The sequence below is a fragment of the Echinops telfairi genome, unplaced genomic scaffold (assembly GCF_000313985.2).
Source record: "Echinops telfairi isolate 266 unplaced genomic scaffold, ASM31398v2 ScPeMD7_7457;HRSCAF=8495, whole genome shotgun sequence".
Lineage (NCBI taxonomy): Eukaryota > Metazoa > Chordata > Mammalia > Afrosoricida > Tenrecidae > Echinops > Echinops telfairi.
The window spans coordinates 16,059,112-16,082,282 of NW_022111357.1; the positions used below are offsets into that span (position 1 = coordinate 16,059,112).

Below are 23,171 nucleotides of genomic sequence, written 5' to 3' on the forward strand. Positions count from 1 at the left end.
CGCGCCCCTCCCCCTCGGTTCGCCACAACATTGTAGTAAATTCCTATTGGACGGCGCCGGAGGGAAGGAGGGGGCCGGGCAGCAGCTCGTCAGCCCATTGGCTAAGACCAAGTTCTGGCTCCTCTCAGTCCCCCCCCCTACCAGGCCAGTAAAGAGCGGGGAGGGGAAAGGAAAGAGAAGGGAGGGGGCGTTGGAAGGGGAAGCGAGGGGCTGGGTACGTGTGCGCACGCGCAGGTCCGAGCCCTGTACGGCCCGGGTAGTCTGAGCCTTACAGCAGCCACGTGGGCGGTGAGGCAGGTACTGTTGAGGACGCTAAGAAGCTGAGATTTGGAAGCCTCAGAGAACATGAAGCCCACAATAAAGGCTGCTGCCGGGCTACCCCAGGCTTGGTTCTACCCCCGACTCTGTCCCTTAATACACCTAGTGACCTTGGGTAAGTCGGTCAGCTTCTCTGGGTCTCACCTTCCCCATCTACTGGATTGGCGGGCTCCAAGTGCCACTCTGTCATTTGGTGAGACTACTTCTCCTGGCAACTGTGTAAGACCTGAAACAGAAACTGCGTGTGCGGCCCACGCCAAGATGTCCCCTCATCACCTGAAACAAAAACAACCAAACCCACTTCCTTCGAGTCGATTCTGACCCACAGGGACCCTACCTAGGGTTTCCGAAACTGTCCATCGTTACGGAAGTCGATAGCCCCCACAGCCAGTGAGTGTAACCCACACCGACACTGCAAGTAAGCACCCCAACTCCTAACCCACAGCGTTGCCTGCCACCCAAGGGCTGGTCTCCAACTGAATTTATGGTTGCTTTCAGATAACCCCCCAGGTCTGAATTTATTTCTCTTCAGAGCTTTTGGGGGCCACCCCTCACACTTTCAGTCAGGAGGGCCCCACAGAGCTGAAGGAAGGCTTTGTTTTAAGCATGCTAGCTAGGTTCTGGTATTTGTTTTTGAAACGAAGAAACTAAAGCAGAAAGGCTGAGGCCTGCCAGGATAAGAATCGAGGCAATGTGATATCAGAGCCTGAGATCCAAACCATTCCGCTGCTAGGTGAACTGACTGTCTCCTGGTATCTAATCACAGCCTCCTCACTGCCTCTGAAAACAGGCTGCGGCTGGATTCATTTCTCAGACTCAGGGTTTGGCCTTGGTCAAGTACTTAACCTCTCTGTGCTTGCATTAAATGACCCCATGAAAGAGAAAATGAGTCATTGAGTTAGTGAAAGTAAATGAGCTATATATGTAAAGAGCTTAGAATCGTGTCTATCGCATAGTAAATACTATATAAATGGTATTACAACTATTTGTAGACTAAATTCGGGATAACAGTGCATGAATTATCTGTTTAAACATCAAACACCTTGAAGACCACCTGACTACCTAACCCAAAACAGGCCCACACTGGGACACCTGGGCTCTGCTTTGATTTTGCTCTACAGTACTTACCCTAACTGAGTTTCTACTATAGATCAATACAGTGCCTGCACCCACTAGACTAAGCTCTGGGAAAGCCGAGACCTGGTCCCTCTAACTCATCTCCTGGAAACAAGGCACCTTCAATAAATATTAGTTGGACAAGTGAATGGGCTACCTGGATTTTCTATAAGGAAACTGAGGCTTAATAAGGTCAAGGGGCTGGATCAAGGCCTTAGGGGCAAAGCACTTAAGTGCTTCCCCGTCCTCAAGTGCAGCTGAGCCCCAGTCCTGCATCCCCTCTCAAACAGGGAAATGCTGGTCTCAAGAAGGAGTCACACTAAAAATTAACACGGGATCAACAACCCCACCCCTCCAACTGCCCACCCACCCACACACACACACACACATACACACACACCTCCCTGTGGTAGCCAGGAAATTCAGATTCATGAAAATCAGTATCGCATTGTCAATAAGTACTAGTTAAAGGCACCTATTTAAAGAGACTTGGTTGGGTACATAGAATGTGTACCCATTTAATAACAATTACCTTGAAAATAAGTAAGGGCCTCAGGCTAGCAGATGACAGACAGCTAGACATAGGCTAGTATAAGCCACTCTTTAAACCTACAGTGCCAGGCATCATCACACCAAGAAATATGGCCGCTGACTTTAAAATCGGAAGGACTTCAGTTTCAGGCACAGCGCTTAATGCTTAGCCGGAGTTGAAAAAGCTTTGCAAACTGTAAAGTGCCATTTAGCTACACAAGGGGGTACTTTTTTGTAATCGATCACGTACACACCTATTAGGTGAAGTATAGCTGAAGACAGTATGTTAGGAGGGCAGGGGGAGGGGAAATGTCCTGTCTAAAGGTAGAGATCTACCCTTCCCCCACCTTCCCTCTCAGAGGGGGCTTCTGCAAACCAGACATCAGTCCCCACTCATGGTGTGAAGGTTGCTGTTGTGTACCAAGGGAAAGGGTCCCAGGCACCTTTGGGGCTAATTTCCTCTGCAAAAACTCAACCCTTCGCCCTACCCACTCTATGCTCACATCTGAGTGGCGACTGTGCTATGCTCCAGGCCCTAGGATGGGGTCTCTAGTGACCATCTCTATCCCGCCTGCCAGCTGAGCCCGCCTCTACCGCCCCCACACCCCTCCTGTTCCTTCCTAGGGAACAGGCCGGGCTAGCTGCTTGTCAGTCCCTGGAGAAGTCAAGGGCACTGTGAAATAAGCCAGCATGAAAGGGTCCTGATCCACCCCCCCACCCCCACAAACTGAGCTCGGGTCGGGCAAAAGCAAACATCAGCTGCACAGAAGCAGATGAAATTAGATGGCAAAATGAGGTGATCAGTGGGGACGGCCAGGGAGGTCCAGACGGGACTTGGGGACTCCGATGACTTGGAAAAAATGACATTGGGAGAAAATGGGGTGGGGCAGGGTAGGGGAACAGTTGGGAAGCTGAACTACTCCCCAATCTGGGACGTGGGTGGATTAGGGAGGGACACAGCTGGCCTGGCGCCCCAGTGCTAGGGAGGCGCATGGGAAACGTGTGGTGTCTATTGTGGGGGATGGCACGCGAGGAAGGAAGCTTTGAAGAGGGCGCGCTGGCAAAGTGTTCTGAGCAGTCAGTAGTAAATAAAAGCCAGTCCTGGTATGCGGAGCTCAGAGCTTTCCATCCTGCCCACAGTCACAAAATTGCAGTCATTTTAGGCCTTTTAAGCACAAATGATAAATCAAACAAGGCACAATGGGTGGGAAAATTACATACCGCGTTAGGCTTTTCTAGGGAATGACTTTTATAATAATCAGATTGTAATTGCTCACAGAAAAAATAGTTAAATAAGAAGGGGGAAATGTAAATCACTATGAACTCACCCATCAGAAATAACCACCTTTGATATTTTGGTAAGAGATTTATAGTACTTTTTTGTTTCTATATATTATGTTGAACCATGTGGCATTGCTGTTGTATATGTTTAAGAAATAAAATTTTTTAAGGCCAAATCTCAGCAACCTCACATGATCTAACTGAATACTTTGTTGAGAGTTAAGACCATATTGTTTGGGGGCTGGTTTTTTTCACTTAACATATTTGGAGCATCTATATCATTATTTCCAACAGCACTCTGAAATGGCTAACCATCATAGACTTGACCTTGCTGGACAGTTAGGTTGTTTCCCGTTTTTCTCAAAAAGATTCTCTCTCGATGATACTCAACAAACATCCTTTTGTCTAAATCATACCCTTGATTTCTTTATAGGCTATATTTACAGCAGCATATTTTTGTAAATTATAGAGTACTAAGCTGCCTATTCTGTATGAGCCCTGGTGCCACAGTGGTTATGAGTTGAACTGCTAACCTCAAGGTCATCAGTTTGAAACCATCAGGTAAGGGAGAAAGATGAGGCTTTCTACTCCTGTAGAGTTACAGTCTCGGAAACCCACAGGGGCAGTTCTACCCTGTTTATAAAGTCGCTATGAGTTACAATCAACTCAATGGTAGTGAGTGAGGCTGTCTATTCTAGTCATTTTTGAGATAAAGGGGAAAAATCAGACAAAACATTATTTTTGTACAATATTTTTCCTTCCATATTTAAAATCACAGAGTACGTTTTCACCTCTTAATTAGATGTACTATGCGTGCAAAAATTGCATTAAACTCTGTCTTAAAGGATTTTTATGCACATTTAAAGCAAAACCTAAATCTGGTTAAGTTGTTGTTTTTAAACAAATTACACTGGAGGTGGCAAAACAGTACCCTTTCTGCAGAGCCATTGCAAGGAAAAGGGGCAGACAGGAGGGAAATGGAAATTGTGAGAGGACCCAAAGGGGAGCGGGAAGGAGACGAGCCAGTCAGGGTGCATTGTAGCACTGATGAAACACACAATTTTCCTCTAGTTCTTTAATGCTTCCCCCACCCCCACACTTTATCATGACCCCAATTCTACCTTACAAATCCGGCTAGGCCAGAGCATGTACACTGCTATAGACAAGATCTGGAAAACACAGAGAATCCAGGACAGAGAAACCCCTCAGGACCAATAATGAGAGTAGCGATACCAGAAGGGGAAGGGGAAGTGTGGGGAGAAAGGGGGAGCCGATCACAATGAACTACCTATAACTCCCTCCCTGGGGGACGGACAACAGAAAAGTGGGTGAAGGGAGACATCAGACAGTTTAAGACATGACAACAAGTTTTATAAATTACCAAGGGTTCAGGAGGGAGAGTGGGAAGGAGACAGAAAACGAGGAACTGATACCAAGGGCTCAAGTAGAAAGAAAATGCTTTGAGAATGACGATGGCAACAAATCTTCAAATGTGCTTGCCACAATGGATGGATGAGTACGAGCCCCCCGATAACACGATTTAAAAAAAAAAAAAAGAGGACCCAAATGGAGAGGTTTTCTTTAGGCTCCTAGCTTCACAAAATGCTCTTGGAGGAACAAACCACGCACTTTTAAACAGATCAGTAAGTGGCTGACAAAGGACTAAACCAGGGTCACACAGCGCCAGTGATGGCAGAGTTCAAACTTCACCCAGGTTTCCTGATTCCTCCTACAGGGTTCTGTTCACCGCCTTCTACCAAGTCCAGCTATGCTTCCTCTCCAGAGCTGGAGGCCAAGCTGAATACTATGGATATAAAAACTAGGCATGTCGGAGCTGGAAGGGACCTTGCTATTATAGTTAAAAACAAGCACACGCCCATTTGTTGTGCATTTACTGTGTGCCAGGCACATACTAAGTGCTTTAAAGCAGTATTGTATTTCACTTCTTAGCATCTCTGCTAAGTATTATTAGCTTCCATTACAGTCGAAACTACAGCCTAGCAATGTTTGGTGACTTGGCAAGCCTCACAGGGCTTAGGTCAAGTCTACATTGAGGCCACTGCCTTCTGTCCCACACTGCCTTCACAGCTCTCAGAAAGGCAGTTTACAGATGAGAGGAATGGCCCACAGCAATGTCTGGCTGTCCCAGGACCCAGAGAAGGCTGCTGTGACTGCCTATCATTGCCGCCTGGAAACATTCGAGGGACCAGAGCAGGGGCCCTCAAACTATGGCCCATGGGCCACATGCAGCCAGCCTAGGACATTTATCCGTTCCGCAGGGTGTTTTTGCCCCATTTGGTTTTTTTACTTCAAAATTAGATATGTGCAGTGTGCATAGGAATTTGTTCTTAGTTTTTTTTAAAACTAAAGTCTGGCCCTCCAACGGGTCTGAGGGACAGTGAACTGGCCCCCTGTTTAAAAGTTTGAGGACCCCTGGACCAGAGGATCTGGCCTCCCAGGGCCCTCCCCAACCCCCTTCTCTCACCAGCGGGAATGAGTCTGATGACTGACCCAGCAAAGCCGGCAGCTCACTCAGGCTTAGTCCACTAATTCTCTCTCTCTTGTCAGTGGGACATCCTCTATCCAGCCCTAGCAGTATTTCTCCAAGTGGGCAGTAGGCCAAAGAAGTTTGAGAACATATGGCCTAGAACAGCAGTTCTCAACCTGTGGGTTGCGACCCCTTTGGGGGTCGCACGACCCTTGCACAGGGGTCGCCAGATTCATAACAGTAGCAAAATGACAGTTATGAAGTAGCAATAAAAATAATTTTATGGATGGAGGGGTCACCATAACATGAGGAACTGTATTAATGGGTCATGCCATGAGGAAGGTTGAGAACCACTGTCCTAGAGGATCTCCCAATATAGAAAGTGAGTGGCTTGGGGACACTAGCTAGCTGAGCCCCTAAGACTGGTAGTTAAAGGCAGCCTGGTCTCTTTCACCTAGGAAAGGGAGAGGGGACATCCAGAAGTGGCCAGGTTTGACTTGGCCCAAAGCTCACGTGGCAGGACACTTCCTGAGCTGCCTGTGTGGCATACAGCCAGCCTTGATTTTAGTGGGGAAAAGAAAGAAATGATTACAATTAAGTTCAGCATTGGCTCTGCCATAAGGCTCATGTCTAACTCTTAGCAAACTACTCACTCTGTGTAGGCTCCCATTTCCTCACCAAATGTAAGTCATCACACACACACACACACACACACACACCCCACTCCCCCCCACTCCCAATGCTGTGGAGGGAGCAAAAGGGCTCTGCAGATATCAAAGTCCCACACCTGGGCCAAGCATGGTCTTTATTTTAAATCTGATCAACAGGACAGAAAGTATCTTTAATTCAAAGGCAAAAACCTTCCTGGGCCTGAGGGTACACTGAGCCTATCTTTGCATCCAGTAAGCGTTTATTGAGCACCTCCTACATGAATGAGATGAGTCCAGTGGCAACCTCATCCCATATATAAAAGATAGTACGAAGTGGCAAAAAAGAACAACGGAGAGTTCAAATCACAGCTCCCCCACCGAGATGCTGTTAGTTCAGGTAAGCCGCTTCCCCTCTTCAGTTTCCTTAGCTGTAAAATGGGGATCATGCCTTCCAGCCACGAAGCCAAGTGCTTTATGGGTAATCTGTTGCTGACCCTATACAACAGCCCTTGAGGGAGGTACATCCCTAATTCCTATTTTGCAGATGAGTAAATAGAGTCTCATTGAAGTGGGGAAAATTTTGCCCAGGATCGCCAAGAATTTACACCCCCACCTGCCTGGCTGGTCTGCTGCCAGTGCTCTGGTTACAGAGTGTCTGCATTTCCAGGACAGCTACTGTAATGCCAGCCAAGGGGGGGTCAGAGCACTTGCCTCTGACTAGCTACTGTACCTGTAGCCTCTTAACTCCCATGACAACCTCATTTTACAGCTGTGGGACCTGAAATAATTTGCCTAGTGCCACATAGCTGGGAAGGGGTATAGCTTGGAAGCCAGGCATATCTGAATCCAGAACCCAAGTCCAGCCTTGCCCACTACACTACACTACACTCTCCTCCCCAGGGAGGTCTCTGTGGGATAGATGAGAAAGCTGAGACCTGACAAGAAGTCACTTGGCAGATCAGCCCCTGAGTAGGGACTTGAACCTGGGCTTCTGAGTCTCAAGCCGAGGACTTTTTCCTTCAACCAGTGTGCAAATCTTGAACAACCAGAAAATGCCCCTGCCCACTGGGCAGTGGAAACCCTATTCTTTGCTTTCCTCGGTGGCATGGAGAGCCAGGAGTCGGGGGACTCGGAGGAAGATTCCAGTTGAGCTGGTGACCTAGGTGACCCCTAACTTCAGGTACATATGATGTGGTCTCCCCAAGTCATGGCCCAGAGCTGGGGTGGGGACAGTTACAGAGGAATCTGCCTCAGACAAGGCTCAGCCACGATTCTTGCTAAAAAACAAAAAGCTGGATCTTCTGGGTCTAAGTGCTAATTACCAATAATGACATAATAACCACTGTGGACTCCACCGCCAAACAACCCTGACTAGAAATTCTGCATAGCTCAGGCTCCGGAACAAAAGATTTGGGGCAATCCAACTGAAACCAATGCCCTAGCAGAAAATGTCAGACAAAGAAGGGCCTGGGAGTTGACTCAGCCAAAGTATCCAGTGGCGCATAGAGAGGACAATGACCTCTGACGCTCTCATTCACTCTATTATGGTTTGGGAATCTACTGGGGCTCAGCATAGTGATAGGCCCCAGGAGGGGAAGTGGCTTCATTGACTCATTGGTTGGCTCCACAAATGTTCACTGAGCACCTACTGTGTGCCACACAATGGGGTAAAACACTGAGCAAGATACACAAAATCGCTGTCACCACTAAGCTCACCTGTCAGATGTGTGTACTAATGTTATGACATTAAAAGTCGGGTTTGGGGAACCAGTTTAAATCTCCAATGGGAGAAGATAATAAACAAAGAGTCCATAAAAAGGATAGTAGGTCAGAGATTGCTATGTGCTACAGTTAGAAATACAAAGGGAGGGAGGATAAGGGTTTGGGGGGAGGGGGAGTAACAGTGTTAAACAGAGTAGTGAGGAAAGGCCTTACTGAGAAGATGACATTTAAAGGTTTCAGGAGATGAGAGAACAAGCCATGAAAGTATCCCAGATGTTCCTAACCCAGGTGCTGCCTACCTGGACTTCTGCTCTGCCAAGTTATAGGTCAACTCTGGGAGGGAAGTATTCAGCTCACTGTTCTTACCACTTTCCTACAAGGAGACAGACCCAGAGAAGAGAAGTAAATGGGTAAGTCTGTCTGGCTCCTGCAGCTCTTTGCAGCCTCTCTGCTCCCTCATCTGAAATAATTATTAAGTGAATGATTGAATGATCATTGCACATTTCTGAAGCCCTGCCTTCTCCGAGAACTGCTTTCTGATTGGCCTTTACTGATCTGTTCTTGTGGTTCCACTAATCAGAGAACACCAATCATAACCCCAGTGCATCCGCTTCTGACTCATACCTATACACAACTGTCCAATTTAACCCTCACCATCCTATGAGAAGGTGCTGTGGTTTCACAGCTGGGAAAACAGACGCTCAGGGAGGTAAAGCAACTCCCCAGAGGTCTCACACTGAGTGGTGGCGCTGGGATTGACACCGTCATGGAGCGATAAAGGTGGAGCTTGTATTGGCATGTTTTAGTGTACATGTTTTTTTACCACAATTTCTTTTCAAAAAAAGAAAAGAAACATTTAAACTGAGGTCTTTGGGCTCTCCAGTCCCTACTTTTAATCCTGTAACCTGAGTAGAAACCTCTGCCATCAGTCCATCCCCTTCTTTTCAGACATCAGAAACCAGAGGCCCCGGCTCTGTGGGAAGAGCCCCTGCCACTCTCCCACCTCGTGAACTGTGGGGCATGCTACCTCGTGTAGGCATGTAGGTCTCCTGTCACCCTTGCTCCCTGAGGAGAGCACCCGGAGCTCACGGCTCCCGCCTGGGGTCCTGGCACAAGTTCCTCTGTGTTTGCAGAAGGGAAACTCTGCCCTCATGTGGCTCCTGGGAGAGAGGCCATGCATGTGCAAAGCAATAGGGTGCCTGCCACTTCAAACAGCGGGGAAGAAAAATCCCCTACAAGCCTTCAGTCCCTCTGCTGGGTATACACCCTAAAAAGGTAAAAGCCACCACACAGTCACATGCACTCCCATGTTCAACACAGCACTGTTCACAATAGCAAGAAGTTGGAAACAGCTCAAATGCCCATCAGTAGAGGAGAGGATAAAGAAACTTTGGTATGTACACACATGGAATATTACATATTACACACACACACACACAAGAGATGAAACCATGAAGCACCTCACGACATGGATGGACCTGGAAGAGAGCGACTTGGTGGGGGGAGGGGGGCAGAAAATGCTGAGCCTCTGGCTTTCAAACAGGTGTATTGGGTATCATTTGTTCACTAGGAAATGGCATCAGTCAATCACAAAGGAACACACAGACCTCTCCTCTAAGGATGGAAACCCTGGCAGAGACTTGTAGACCAAAGGAAACAGACTTTGGAGGCTCCCAAGGGAGGAAGGGCATGGGTGGGAAGATGAAACTACAGACTAGAAGGCTGGCATGTGACCTGGGTGAAAGTGGGGCGGGTAGAGATCCATCAAAGGGGGTAAGTAATCAGAGGAGGGGCCGGGAGAGAATACAGAGGGAGTGGTGGTGTTTGAACTGAATGCGGAGCTGATGGTCTGAAATGTAAACCCCTACCTAATTCACAATACAAATTCGGTTAAGAAGAAGAAGAAGAAGCGAGACCGTGTAGCTTTGGCAACAAGAGAGGCAGAGGACAGGGGCCAACTTTGGAGCAGAGGAACAGCTAGAGTGTCCCAGCCACCTGGGAGAGGGCGAGTTGGAGGGGGGACAGGTAGAAGATGCTGAGCCTTTGGCTTTAAGATAAGTGAATTGGGCATCATATGTTCAATAGGAAATGGTAGGAGACACCTAAGTCCCTGGACTGGGGAGAGGGAGAAGAGAGCATGATTTTTGAGACAGTTGTACCAATAGCATGTAGAGTAGGCACCTAACCTTGAGGGTACATGATCTTCGTGATTACCAAACCTCACAGTAAAATCAGCCCCACACCACAGCAGAGGAAACTGAGACTCTGAGAGGTAAGCCAAAAAAACGAAGCAAATACCTAATCCACACCCATGAAGTCCATTCCCGACTCATAGCAGCCTTGCAGGGCAGAGTAGAATTGTTCCTTAGTGTTGCTAAGACTGTAAATCTTTTTTCCCACTCCTTTGGGCCAAGACGATTGCTATAGCTGTTAAGTAACCTGGGTTTCATCAGTACTATGTAGTCATCTCAAGGCTGTTCTTATTAACAGACTGTTTTTAAACTTAAGGACAACCTGCTAAAGGTCATCACACAGGTTCTTCTGCTTAATTTTTTTGGAAAATCATTTTATTAGGGACTCTTACAGCTCTTATAACAATCCATACATACATCAATTGTGTAAAGCACATTTGTACATTCATTGCCCTCATCATTCTCAAAAAATTTGCTCTCCACCAAAGCCCCTGGCATCAGCTCCTCATTTTTCCCTTCCCTCATGAACCCTTGATAATTTACAAATTATTATTTTGTCATATCTTGCACTGTCCGACCTCTCCCTTCATCCACGTTTCTGTTGTCCATCCCCCAAGGAGGAGGTTATATGTAGATCCTTGTAATTGGTTCCCCCATTAAAACCCACTCTTACTCCACCCTCCCGGTATTGCCATTCACACCACTGGTCCTGAAGGGATTTATTATTATTTTCATATCTTACACCATCTGCTGTCTTCCTTCACCCACTTTTCTGTTGTTCGTCCCCCTGGGGGTGGGGGTGGGAATGGGGAGGGTGGGTAATATGTCAACCATTGCCATCAGTGAAGACTAAATCTTGACTAGACAAATTTCATCTTTCTCCATAAAAGCAGGTGGTAGGTTTGAACAGTCGACGTTGTGGTTAGCAGCTCAATACTTAACAACCCACCACCGTGCCACCGGGGGTAAAATGAGAGCCAAAGGCACAGCCTCTCCTATTGCATGGGACCTTGCAAAAGGAGGGTCCTTGCAGGGAGCCAAGCTCCTGCCAAGTGAGTTGGTGCCCTCAAGCCGTGCCTGCTCTGAATGGAGGCTCCCACATCTGTACCAAAAGGGTGCCAGCCAGACTGGCCAGCTGGGGACCCAGCACTACCCTGGCTGTGGGGCTCCCCCCGACTCCTCTCCCCATCACCCAGAAAGGAAGCCTGATTATCAGCTTCCTAGGAATTTTTTAAAAAGCTAATGTTTGTCTCAGATTCGTGGCTACTGTTGGCTTTGGCTTCCAGCCAGAGAGGGGCCTCTGGGGTGGGGAGGTGGGGAGACCTAGACCTCAAGATAGTGCCATTGGGCCCAAAGCCAAGGAGGGCAAGGGGCAGTAGGGGAGCTAGCTGGACTGGTGGGGGGTGGGGGTGGGGGATGCCAGGACCCCTCTGGGGCTTTAGCCTTGTTTCCTCATCTTTTCCTTCCTTTGTTGGCCAGAGCAGGCTGCCAGGGAAGGCGGGGAAGCAGTAGGTGGGGCCTGGGAGACTGGGGAGTCAAAATCATGGTGAATTAATTAGAACTACCTTTTATGGAGACCCATTACACGCAGACTCTTGGTCAGGCCACTTGTGGAGATGATGGCCCGAAGCCTCCACCGGTCCCAGTGCGGAAGATCTGCTGAGCCCAGGGGACTGAGATGCAACGAGGGGACCTAAGTGACTCAAGACCTCACGTTGCTGACTCCCAAGAGAGACAACCACTGAGTCTGGCTGAGGTTGGTGTGAGAAGGGGTGGAGGTGAGGAGATGTGGGTGGGAGGGCAGGGGCTGGGAAGGGCCCAGGAAGTCTCATTGAGAAGGGGTAGCTATCAGGGTACAGGAAGGAGATAGTAACGAGTGATCCTCTCCTCTCCTCCGTGACTGCCCTGAGCCCTGCCGGATCTGACCCTGTTCAGCTCCCTTTCCCATCACCACCTGCCTCTCTCCCTGTATGCCTCAGTACTTCCAGACCCTGAGCTCTTCATGCAAGTTCAGGCCTTTACTTATGTTGTCCATCCGCCTAGAAGGTCACTCCCTCTGCTACTTGCCTAGGGAGCTCTTACTGATCCTTCAAAGCCCAGCTTCACCCTGTTTCCTCCTAATGCCTAGAATTGATCACCTAGCCCTGGGGAGCTCCCTCTGCTCGTGCCCTTGCTTCTCTTATTGGATGGGCACCGTGTCAGCTTCTCACAGCCAGGAGAAGCTCCGCGTTCAGTGTTTGCTGCCTCTGCTTCTACTTTATCACGGACTCTTCCTCTGAGTCCTGCAAGGCAGGCAAAGCAGGTTTTCTTATCCAGGCTTTAGAGGCAGGGAAAAAGAGGGCAAAGGGGAGGAAGTAACTTTATGAATGCGTGCAGATGTTCAAGGGCACTGGCAGACCTAGAAGCCAGGGGTCCCCTGTGCCACACAGCTGTGCCTGGCCTCCTCAAACCCAAAGCTTACCTCCCTGCCAGACCTGCCAGGGTCACCACAAGGGACCCCATGGCAGGAGTGCAGGCTCGGGCCCAGGAGTGGAGGCCTCAGACAGAGTGGCCATCCCAGGGGTGGGACAGGAGGTATAGAGAAGCAGACATGTGGCTTCTACCCCCATCCCAGTTTGAACTCCTCCTCCCAGATGCGCCCCTAGACTAGAAACGGCCCTTTCAGCCCCACACTTCCCAGAACCTGAGTCCTCACACCCACTTCTTCCTCTCCTGCCGGTCCAGGTCCACTGCAGTCCATCATCAAGTGTAGTGGGCTCTGCCTCCTCAACAGGCTCCTGTGCACCGGGTGCCCACTCCCAAGCAAGGGTCCAGGCTCAGCCTCTCAGCCACTCTGCCCTGCCCTCCCGGGTCATCTTCTACACAAAGTGGGCCTCCCAGATGCAAGCCTGAGCACCACATCCTTCCCACTGCCTGTGGGTCAAGTCCCCCGGCTCTCCTCCGCCCTTCTCTCAACCACATTCCCGACGTGCAGGCCAGGTGTGTCTACCAAGGCACACATGCAGTCCTTGCATTTTCTTCCTTTTGCCTGAGGACACCTGTTACACTTCGAGGTGGAGTTGGTGGCCTTCTGTGTCCTTTTCCTCCACTAGACTCAGTGCTGGGGAAGGGAGCATGCAGATGCCCTGGCATAGGTGATGCCCCAAACCCAGCCTGGCACCCACCCCAGAGCAAAGGAAAGCAAAGGGAGGCACATTCTTCCCCTCCCTTCACTCACAGGTGCCCTTCAGAGCCTGTCAGAAGAGGCTCTGCCATCTGTCCCTGGCATGCCCCTCTACACGGATCTCCACTGTCCCATGAAAGATGGATTTTTGATCCCAAAATAATACTGATAATTATAATAATAACAATAGCAATTACTTCCTTTGTTTGAGTACACCCCCTGGTGCCTCATATGCATTGTTTAACCCTCAAACGAATCCTAGGAGGTAGGTGGTTCTTTTATTATTCCCAGGGTAGAGAGGGAAAAAAACGGGCTGCAAAAAGGTTAACTAGATGGGCCAAGGTCATATAGCTAGTGAGCAATTGATACAGGATTCAAAACCAGGCCTAATTTGGGGTGCAGTATCTCTGTGTTTGTATATGCCTTGGTGGCATAGTGGACTGCTAATTGCAAAGTGGGCAGTTCAAAACCATCAGCTGCTTCTAGGTCGAAAAATGAGGCTTTCTACTCCCATAAAGAATTAAGGTGTTCCCCTCCCAGGGGGATGGACAACAGAAAAATGGGTGAAGGGAGAGATGGACCGGTGGAAGACGTGAAAAACAATTTATAAATTATCAAAGGTTCATGAGGGAGGTTGGGAGAGGGAGGGGGAAATGAGCTGACACCAAGGGCTCAAGTAGGAAAAATGTTTTGAAAATGATGATGGCAACAAATATACAAATGTGCTTGAGACAATCGTTGGATGTATGGATTGTGATAAGAGCTGTACGAGCCCCCAATGATTTTTTTTTTTAAAGAGTTAAAGTGTTGGAAGCCCGCGGGGGCAGTTCTACTGTCTTACAGGGCTGCTGTGAGTCAGAACCGACTCGTGGCTCTGAGTTTAGATTTTGAAGATTCTACAGGTGGAGGCAACTGAGACACAGAAAAGGTAGGTAGGTTACTGAGCCAAGTCAGGCAGCCAGAGTGGCTGAACTGGAAACGCCACCCTGGGCCGGGCCCAGTCCCTACCCCCACAGCAGGCTGGCCAGGGCCAGGCTCCTGATCCTGTGTTCCAGTCCAGCATAGAAGAAAGCTGAAAGTGGGAGAAAGACACCAAAAAGAGGGGCCCTTTGCTGAGCCCTCCCCAGTGTGTACCCAGGGCTGGGGGCCGACCAACAGTGATCAAGCCAGGCACTTTAACTGACTCCTCCCACCCATGTAGGGGAAGTATTACGTTATATATTTGAATTTTGCAAATGAGATCTTAAATGCTCAGAGAAGTTAACAACCTACCCAAGACCACACAGTGGGGCAGTGGCAGTCCTGGGGACATGACAAAGTCCTTTAACTCTCCTCCCCCCTCAGGCCCTGCCAGATGCTCAACTCCCCAGAAGAAACCTCAAGGCTCTGCCATCCCCTCCCCAGTCCAGGCCAGGCTCTGAGTCCAGGCGTCTAGGCCAGGGGCCACTCTAAAGCCATATGCAGTTCTCTCGGTCCGTACAGTGGCTCTGAAGTAAAATGGAAAAAGCTTAAAGGATATTATCCAGATAATGGTGATTTCATTTGTTGTAAAAATATATTTATGGCTCTCAGATCCTTTCTAAATGGTTGTGAGGGATAGGATCAGCTCTTCTGCTCAGAAGTGTGCTGGGCTTCTGCCTGAGCCCCCACTTCACTTGGGCCCCAGGGCTCACACTGAGAGAAGTGGCCCCCAGGGACTCACATGAGCAAACAAAGGATCATGCTCACTGAAGCCCCGCAATCCCGGGCACTTCATAGGCATTAGCCCCTTAATCCAACACAGTGAGCAGGACAGGCACATGTCCCTACGTTCATCTGGAAGTCTTTACTAAGCCCCTACCGTGCGGATCCAACAGTACACAGAATACAAATATCCCTGCCCTCACGGGTTGACGGGAATAAAAGAAGAAAAATTATGGTGTAAGGTAGACATGCATATCCCCCTTCTGCAGGTAGAGAGCTGAGACACAAAGAGCCACTAGCTATAAGTGGCTTCCTAATGCCACGACCCTTTCATACAGTTCCTCATGTTGTGGTGACACCCCTCCCCCAATGAAATTATTTTCGTTATTACTTCATAACTGTCATTTTGCTACTGTTATGAATCGGGCAACCCCTGTGAAAGGGTCATTCGACCCCCCAAAAGGGTCACGACCCACAGGTTGAGAACCACTGCTATAAGTGGCAGAGAAAGGGTTCTAGTCCAGGTCTGGCCCCAAAGACCTCTGCATTGTATCACGTGATCCAAACTGGCCCGCAGGGTGATAAGGCTCCAGAAGACGTGAGGGGCTGTGGCAGGATCTGCCCTTCACAGAGTGCCCTCCCTCTGCTCTCTGCCCGGCTGCTGGTCTTCTGCCTCAGAGCCAGTGAAGGAGTGGTGGTCGCTAACCTTCTGTTAGCAGCACAGCACCTAACGGTTTTACCACCAGGGCTCCTGTCTCCCACCCCTGGGACCTCCACAGGGAAGTCATTCTGCCAAACCCAGGACTCACCCAAAAGGCGCCGTTGTCAGGGTCATGCAGCCAGTCAGCGAGATGCCGGCAGTCGAAGTCGCAGAGGCACATGGAAAAAAAGGGACAGCAGTGAGACACACAACCAACACACAAGCCCCATGAGCCCCCTGCCCAGCTGGGGCCGGGCCAGCCAGGACACCCTGCCCTCCCTGTGGCTGATGCTCAGCAGACACCCTTCTAATCAGGGCCCAGTCCTCAAGAGGCAGCAGGGTCTCGACAATCGTTCAACCAACACTGGCTGAGCACCAACTGGGTGCAGGGTGTTGAGATACAGTTTGAAGGAGATACAGTGGTCCTGACCCTCATGGGGCCTAAAGTGCTGTGTGGAGAGACCCACATGGATAATGAGCCACTCAGACCCTGATTCCACTAGCATTGTGGCATCAGACTAACAGAGCCCAGATCTGGCTTTGTGACCCTGGGTCCCATTTCTTAATCATGTCTTCAATTGGGCCACCTCCCAGGTTGCTGTGCGGGTGAAGTCAGTTAATAGGTATTAAATGGGAATATTCTGAGCAATGCTTGATATACAGTAAACTGTATTAGCTGCTATTATGACAGGAGGCTGGAGGGAGTCCTGGCTTTGGCGGGACCTCCTGTGGGTTACGGTGAAAGGGAACGGACCCGATGGCGGTGGGTCATGTGTGGGTCAGGACACCACCAACTGGCAGGTCCCCTAGAGATTATTGAGACACTAGGCTGGAGGGTGGGGGGACCCTGAGCCCGGTGCCTGGCTGCTGGGTCACTCACTGCTGAGTAAACAGGGGTGGTATTCTTGGGACTGCCCTCCAGCACAGTCAGGGCTGCAGCATCAACAGAGGGCCATCAGAAGTACTCCTCGGCCCCACGAATCCAGAAGGACAGCTTTGAGCTGAACACCAGCCAACCACCACATGTCCACAATAGTGACCAATGCTCCATTGCCTTTGACCTTCATACCAACTCAGGAAGTGGACAAAGGTGCCATGCATACTCTCCTTATTTTACAGAGAAGGCCAGAGAGGTGAAGGGACTCTGCTTCGTGTCCTTGGCTGAGTGAATCACCTCACATCTCCAAGCCTAGTTAAGGGGCTAAGCGGGATTCTAACTCACATCTGCCTAGATTTTGTGGTTATAGGTTTTCCCTCGGCTTGTTGGTTTTCCAGCTCCTCCCCGTCCCCCCGTCCCCCCCCCCACCAACGGCTGCCACCACTCTAGTCTCTGCAGTACTAACTGTATAGCCCCAGAAAAGCTTTGAATCGCCAATCTCAATCTACCATGAACTGCCTGGAGAATAAACAAGTCTGTCTTGGAAGAAAGACAGCCAGAAGGCTCCTTAGAAGCCAGGATGATGAGACTTACTCTCACTTAGGGCTCGTTATCAGGAGGGACCCGGGAAAAGGGCATCATTGCACTTGGTGGAGGGACAAGGACAAAGAGGAAGCCTCTCAGAGATGGATGGACATAGTGGCTGCAACAATGGGCTCACACAGCAACAATTATGAGGATGGCAGGGGACTGGGTAGTGCTCTGTTCTGCTGTCAGCAGGGTTACTATGAGGCAGAACCAATTCAAAGGCACCAAACAACATCAACAACCTCAATCTCTTCTTCATCTGAAATAGCTGTCAAACAGCCAGCCGAGCACATTAGCTGTGTTGAACCCAAACTTCTCCTCCCTAGACTCAGCCACTACCATCGGAGGCCCCTCTTCGAAGCCATCACCCAATGCTGACTTCAGCCACGAGCCCACAGACCAAGGCATGTCTGCACTCATGTTTCACAGATAGGGCAACTGAGACCCAGAGTTGGCCATATGCCTTTCAGTGCCCAGTTCTTGCACCAAGGCTAAGGTGACCAGACGTCCCGCCTTTGGCGGGACAGTCCTGATTTTTAACCATTTTTCCAGCGTCCCGCAGCATTTTTTACAAAGTGCCAATTTTTTGAAAGAATGCACAACAAGCTAGGGTATATGCCTTTCGGCTGATATGTGGCTATTTCGCCAGGATATATGTTTTATCAATGGTGTCCCGCTTTACCAATGTTAAAATCTGGTCACCTTAACCAAGGCAGAAGTCAAGTAAGGTTGGCCCTCTGTAATACTCCTGGGAGCGCCATAACCTTGGGATTGCTTCCTCTGCCCATTCCCCATCCTCCATGCTAGGCAAGTGCAGCCAGGCCTGGTCAGAGGCAGAGCCATGCTCCCCAGTAGGTACCCAGGGAAGGGGGTACAGCCCATTCCCCAGCCTGAATAGCCTAGAGATCTGACTTTGCTCCAGTAAGGGTCAAGCAGTTTCCAAAGATAAGGGCAGGGCAGTGTGGGCACTTCCCCACTAGGAGGCTCCCCTCCCCACACCCCCTACCTTAGTAGGGTCTGAGCTTTGGAATCAGACCAAACTGGGTTCAAATCCTGCCACTTCCTAGCTGTATGACTTTAGTCAATTCACCGTACTGAACTCCTATGAAACCGGGGTAAAACGTCTTTCCCCAGAAGTTTCGAAGTACTAAACAAGTTAAAACTCTATAGTAAAGGCGAAGCACAGAGCGTGGTATGTAAGAAGTGCTCAAGATGAGAGAACATTGGCCAAGAACAGGGCTTGGGGACCCTATCATATTTGACCTTGACCTTGCCACATGCTACCCCCATCCACAGACAGGGAAACTTCAACCAAGGTAAAAATGTGAGTGACTCAAATATTTAATCATCAGAATTCTGGATCTCCCCATCAACAGGGGATGGTCATGTAGTCTGAAAGCCCTGCAAAAAAAATCACAGGCCGCCAGGACCTCTGAGGTAAGGCTTTGGCAAGTATCCTATCCAGCTCTATGGATAGGATATGTGTGGCACAGTAGGTGGTCAGGGAAGGCTTAGGGGGCAACCAAATGAAGGGCTTCTCTGGTTCCACAGCTCTACTCAGGCTTCTTCTCCAGGGGTCTCTCGTTACACCTCCCCTCCCCACTCCCACCTCAGCCTCTGTCTCACCCTGTAGCCCAGGACCCATCAGCTGGGACTGGTTCCAGCTAGCAGAGCCCTGGGCCTCCTCAGGGCCTGTACAGCGTCAGCATCTTCCCAGCCAGGCTGGGATGTTTCTGGCCAGCACCACCAACCAGGCTCCTGGCCAGAGTCCACTCTGCAGAGGGGGTGCTGGCTATGCCCTGGGGGTAGGGCAGCCTGGAGGCTGGGAGAGCTTCTACTGGCACCTGGGTCCTACAGGAGGGACCCTGGCCCAGCCTGGGTGGTACAGGGATGGACCTTTCAGGAGACAGATGGGCGGGTGGCCTCTCGGCCTCTGTGAGTGCCACCCACATACCCAGGCACTCCTTCCACACCCAACATCATTGGGATCTGGCAGGCCCTAGCTCAGGACTTGCCCACACCATTCGCTTCTGAAAATACCCCAGTGACAGGCTCTCTGACCAGCGACCATCCCAGTCTTTATACTCATTGCCTCGTCTGGTTTTAAGACCTGTACAGTCCAAATTATTGACTAAGAAAGAAGTAGGAAGGTAAGGCTCAGAGAGGTGAAGTGACCTTTGCAAGGTCACACAGCAAGAAAGTTGTGGCAGGGCCAGAATTTAACCCCGTATGCAAAACCTACAGGGTACCCGATGTCCCCTTTCCTCTTGCTCTCTCTGCTTCCAGAGCTTTGGGCTCCCTTTCTTCCTCTGCATCTAACCCAAACCTTCCATTTCACTTTGCAAACCCTCCCTTCCCCTATTTCTAGTCTGAATTAATAATTCTCACCTCATGGCTGCTATAACACCTTGTTTACATGCACACAACAGCAGCTGGGTAGGGAAGTTATTTCTGAGGTGTATGTCTCTCGGCTAATCAAGTGGGCCTGGAAGGCAGAGACTGGCCCCAGTCACAGCTTCTTAGACATGACAGCCTGTGACTTCTACCCACCCATCCCCAGTGCAAAAGTCCCTCTGGCCTCTTTGTGCTGGTCTGGGCCTGTAATGGTATGGAGAGGAGTCTTGCTGAAGCCAGGATCCCGGGATCCATCCTACCGGGCTCTGTGCCAGTACACCGGTCCTCCCTCTCCCCTTTGCTAGCTACTGATCAGACCCGATCTGACCCGCCGCCGCCGCCGTGTTTCTCATAGGGATTCCTGGCTGCCCTAAGCCCTAGCCCCCTGCCAGGCTGTAAGGGAAGGAGGGGGCTAGGGACTTGAAGAGTCACTTCCAGCCACTCCCTCCCAGGGGAGGGTGTGGGTCCTAAAATAACCTACCTCCCCCAACCCTAGTTAAATAACCTCCCTCCTCGCCTTCCCTTGGGTCTGTCCGGGCAGGTCCTGCCTCCAACTTGTTAGAGAGGAAGGGGCCTGTTCTCCCCAAGAGGTGGAAACTGCTGGAAAGTATGGAAGGGAGACACCCCAGGAAAAGGCAGTGGGCAGAGACGGGGAGAAACGGAGCCACAGGGAGCCAAGGGATGCGAGCCAGCAGAAGCCTGAGCCGACGGCGGAGGGGAAGGCCTGCGGTGGAGGTGGGGAGCCCCCAGACTGCCTCTGGAACGGAGTGGGGCAACGCGAGAGCCAGCCCGGCGGTCTGAGCTGGCGCCCCAGCTCGCCGGTCCCTCAGTCCCGAAACTCAAAGTCAGTTACGTAAGGGCCCGAAAGCGGCGGGGTTCCAGCCGGGGCGTCCCCCCGCCCCCCCGCCCCCAACCAGCGCTGCGGCGGGCAGGACCGGCAGGGCCGGTAGGGCGGGGTCGCGGCGGCCTCCGGCTGCGGCGCTCCACGAGACCGGCTCGCGGGAAGCGAAGCCCGGACCCCCGACCCGGGCAGGCCGGCCCGCCAGCGACGCCCGTCCTGCTCCGGCCACGAGCTCCCGCACTCTCTCGCCTCGTGTCCGTGCCCCTGCCGGGACCCCGAACTTCAGACGCGGAGCCCCTCCGCACCCGCACCTTGGACCCTGCAGCCCCGGAGCCCTGAAGCGCCTTCCCCGGAGCCAGAGGTGCCCCTGCGGACCCTTAGACCCTAATCTCGCCCCTCCCAGAAGGGCCAGCGCCCTGGCGGGGAGTGGGGGGCGTCAATAGGAACCGTACGCCGTCCCCCCGCCCCGGGGGCGCTGGGATCACTCCCCAGGTGGCCCAGGCTCACCTGAGTGGGTCGGGCCGGGGACCTGGCCGCGCCAGGCAGGGCCACCTTCTCGCTCCCCGCCGCTCTCGCCCTTTAAGAGGTTCCTGCCACTTTGCCCCGCCGGGGGCCTCCACCTGCACTGACAGGGCAACTCCGACGCGAGGCCCCGCCCCGGACCCGCGAGGCCTTCTGATTGGTACAATCAACTGCCAATCGGCCGGGCGGCGGGGCGGGCGGGGCCGAGGAGTACAAGTGTCGCAACCGGGAAGGGGTGGGGGCTGCAGGTGCCGCCTGACACGGGCTCCCAGCTCCTGGCAGCCGCTAGAAAACCAGGGTGGGCTGGTAAGGGCCGGCCGGGGAGTTCCCATATTGGCCAGTGTTGCCTCTGACCTCATACGGCGAGAGCATGATGCAATGTGCCACGTGGTACTACTGCCCCAAGGGTACTAGGTAGGCAGGCAGGGGGTGGTCTTGGGGACTTCGATAAGTGGCCAGACTCACCCACATCACCAGTGCCAACATTTCAACCAGTGTGGCCATGGCAAGTCACTTCTCGGGCGCAGAGTTTCCTCACCTATTAATCTTACAATGTTTTCCTGAGACTGCGCGCTGGGCTCCTTCAACTCCCATACAAACGAGAGTTCCCCTGAGCTGTAATTGAGTCCCGGGCTGGGTACTGGTTTGGGTTTATAGGTCGTTGTTGCCCTTCACAGGTCTGGCACACAGTAGGTGCTTAGGAAGTGCGTTCTGTCTTTCTTTTTAAGGACCTTTCCCTCCTACTGATCCATCTCTTCCGAGGTGGAAGGAGCTTATATGGTCAGCGGTCGAAAGGCAGCCCAGCCCCTTGCCTTCAGTGAATTCCAACTCATAGGACCCTACCTACAGGACAGAGTCGAACTGCCCCCACCCACGGGGTTTCCAAGGCTGTAATCTTCACAGATGCAGGCTGCCACATTTTTCTCCTGCGAAGCGGCCTGTGGGCTCGAAATGCCAACCTCTCTTAGCAGCAGAGAGTTTAACCACTGCACCACCGAGGCTCCTCCAAGTCTCCCCCACCACCTCACTTCAGACTCGTGCTCACACACCTCCACTGTAGAGAACTCACAACTGCCTAGAAAGGTCGCTTTCCCTTTTAAACCGTGCTGACACTTTGCATGGGAGAAAGAGGAGGCTTTCTACTCCTGTGAGGAATTATAGTCTCGGACACTCACAGGGGCAGTCTAGCCTGTCTTATAGGGTTGCGATGAGTCAGAATTGACTGATGGAATAAGTTTGAGACTTCTCAAATGTTTTCTCTTCCCTCTAGGGTCTTTGCTCACAGAGAAGAAACCTGGTCCCTGTTCTGAGGAACCCCGGATTTACAGGCATGCACCACAGAAAGTCAATCCCTTCTTTGAAATAACCAGTCAAGCCAAGGACACCCCAGGACAAGTGACTCCTATGATTTCAGTGGGCTTCCTTTTGATGGGCAATAGAGTCAGACACTACTGGAGCCCTGGTGACACAGGATTTAGAAAGCTTGGAAACACACCAGCTGCTTCGTGTGGAGATTTATTACCCATGAGACTCTGGGCCAGTGGGGCTTTGCCCTATAAAGTCACTGAGTTAGAACTGACTTGCCAGCAATGGTCTGTTGTTTGTATGTTTGTTTGTTTGCAGGCTGGTTGGAGGACAGCACTGCATTTACTATCTGTTACTTTGAGCAAGCTACTAACCTCCAAGCCAGTTTCCAACAACATCAAATAAAAACTAATAAAATTTAAAACTTACTACCATTGAGTTGATAGGGAGCCCCAGTGGCACAGTGGTTATGAGTTGGGCTGTGATTTGCAAGGTCAGCAGTTCAAAACCAACAGCGACCCCTCCTCCCCCTCCGTCTCTCACCTCACCCCCCACCCCCAGACTTACTGCCCAGTGATTAAGAGCGTGGTCTTTGGGGGTTAGTTGACTTGGCTCTACACTTGTCCAACTTCCTGCCCATGGATAAGTTGCTTCTTTGGGATAAAATTGGATTAATAACAGTCAGCACTAACTTTATAGAGAGCTGATGAGAAAGTTAAATGAAAGTGTGTGAAAATATTTATGCAAATAGACAATGAGGAGTTTAAAATTATTTTTTAATTGCTCCCACATGTATTCAT

General features: G+C 50.9%; 1 protein-coding gene and 1 long non-coding RNA gene across 2 annotated transcripts in view; one reads left to right on the forward strand and one right to left on the reverse strand.

Moving 5' to 3' along the window:
* EPB41 (erythrocyte membrane protein band 4.1) overlaps positions 1-21,123 on the reverse strand; it is a 218,450-nt gene extending 197,327 nt beyond the window's left edge. The window contains exon 1 of the mRNA XM_045298791.1: positions 21,052-21,123. The gene's annotated coding sequence lies outside the window, so the exon portion shown is untranslated. The remainder of the gene's footprint in view (positions 1-21,051) is intronic.
* On the forward strand, positions 20,832-22,799 carry LOC123522661. The gene is made up of 2 exons (XR_006680899.1): positions 20,832-20,905; positions 22,337-22,799. It is a non-coding gene; the product is annotated as an uncharacterized LOC123522661 (long non-coding RNA).
* Positions 22,800-23,171: the final 372 nt, after the last annotated feature.